The sequence below is a fragment of the Penaeus vannamei genome, chromosome 2, assembly GCF_042767895.1.
Source record: "Penaeus vannamei isolate JL-2024 chromosome 2, ASM4276789v1, whole genome shotgun sequence".
In the NCBI taxonomy this organism is placed as follows: Eukaryota; Metazoa; Arthropoda; class Malacostraca; order Decapoda; family Penaeidae; genus Penaeus; species Penaeus vannamei.
The window spans coordinates 31,358,224-31,360,723 of NC_091550.1; the positions used below are offsets into that span (position 1 = coordinate 31,358,224).

Genomic DNA, 2,500 nt, shown 5'->3' on the forward strand with positions numbered 1-2,500 from the left:
TGGAGTCCACACTTGAAAAAAGATATTGACAAACTGGAAAGAGTTCAAAGAGCGGCGACAAGATGGGAACCTACCCTAAGAGATCTGAGTTACGAAGACAGACTACAGAAATTAGGACTTACTACCTTGGAAGAAAGAAGGAAAAGGACATGATTATGCTTTTCAACTGCATTACAGGAAGAGTGACGATAGATAAGGATGACTTTTTGATCTTGAACACAAGAAGAACGAGAGGACACAACAAAAAGTTGAAAGTAAAAAGAGGTGATAAAGATGTCAAAAAATATAGTTTCCCAAGCAGAATTATGGAACAGTCTCCCCAATCAAGTAGTGTGTGCCAAAACTGTGCATCAATTTAAAAAGTTATATGATAATTTAAATATAGCAGACGGGACCACCTGAGCATAGCTCTTCTCCCGTATCCAAACAACTAGGTAAGAACACACACACACACACACACACACACACACACACACACACACACACACACACACACACACACACACACATATATATATATATATATATATATATATATATATATAATGTATTATGTATGTATATGTATATACATACAGAGAAAGAGATAGAGAGAGATACATATATGTATAGCGATAGCTAGATAGCTGGACAGATAGATATTCAAAGAGACAGTGAGATAAATAGAAAGATATTTAATAATTACGATGATAATAATAATAATAATGATAACAGTAATAACAATGATAATAATAATAATGATAATAACAATATCAATAATAATACCAATAATAATAATATGAATAATAATGCAAATAAAAATAGCAAAATAAAACCAGTAACAATAGAAATAATAGTGAAAATAATAATAATAACAATAATGATTATAAAAAAATGATAATAACAATAATAATAATGGCAATAATAATGATAGTAATAACAATAGTCGGATTAATAATGATGATAATCATTATAATACTATAATAGTAATAATTATGATAATAACAATAATAGTGGCAATAACAATAGTACATTAGGATAATACAAATAACTGTCTTGGTATTATTATTATGATTATTATTATTATCATCATCATGTTTTTATCATTATTTTCTTCATCCTTACCAGAATCATCTTGATTATAATTATGATAATAATAATAATCGTTATTATTGATATCACTATAATTATCATTATCATTATTAGCATATTTATTATCATCATTTCCTCCTTATTGTTATCATCATCATCATTATCATTATCATTATTACTAATACTATTATCATTATTATCATTGATATTATCATTATTATTACCATTGTAACAAGTGAACAGAGAAACGAAACATAATAATAAAAGTACAACAGTAAAGGTATTAGTACCACAAACATTAATTACATCATGACTATTATTGTCATCGTTATTTTTACTGTCATTTTCATTAATATTATCCTTACAATTATCTTTATTTTTTTTATTACCATCGTAAATATTATAAGCGTCACTATTATTATTATCACTATTACTAGTATAGTTACCATTACTATTATTGTTGCTGTTATCACCGCTACTACTACTACTGTTATCATTACCGTTGTCCTTATAGTTTTTATAATTATCATAATCATTATCATCATCATCATTATGATTATTTCTAAAACTATTATTATCATCACCATCATCATTTTCAATATAATTATTTTTATTTTCTATATCATTAACGTCTTTATTGGTCTCAACGCTATGATCATTATCATCATCCTTATCGTTATCGCCATTGCTATCATCATTATCATCATACTTATTATACTCATTATTAATACAATTCCTAATACTATCATTATTAATATCATCATTATTATCATTGATATTACTATTATAATTATTATGATCATCCCTATTACTTTTATTAATTCATATTCCCAATTTTCTGATCATATTTTTCATTATTACTATCATTATCATTGTCATTCTTATTCTTATAGTTGTTATGGTTATTATCATCATTATCATTATCATTGTTGTTGCTGCTGTTATCAATATCATAGTCTCCATCATCATCATCATCATCATCATCATCATCATCATCTATCATTATTCAATTATCATTTCAATCAAAAGCCTTTGATACAACTTCCCATAGGGTATTAGGAACAAAGCTATCAGTTTAGGATATTTGGGGACTCAGCATAAAATGGTTGGTAAATCATCTTAACAATAGCTATTAACAGGCTGAATACCTTGGCATTATTTTTGTACATTTATACATATCCACATACATCTACTCTACATTTACCTATATCTGCATATATCATAGCTGATGAATATTGATTTTCCTAAAGGTTCTCTTTTTATTTCTGAACCGAAGTAATGAATTTCAAAATAATAATGATAGTAATTTAATTTTTTTTTTTTTTTTTTTTTTGAGGAAAATTATCTTCAGTATTATCAAATATTCTTAGCAACATTCTAACATATGATTGGACAACAATCCTAATGCATAGCATATTTAAGAGCAGCA

General features: G+C 26.2%; 1 protein-coding gene across 2 annotated transcripts in view; it reads right to left on the minus strand.

Moving 5' to 3' along the window:
• Positions 1 to 2,500, minus strand: part of LOC138864545 (uncharacterized) — a 35,606-nt gene that overhangs the window by 31,955 nt on the left and 1,151 nt on the right. The window lies entirely within an intron of this gene.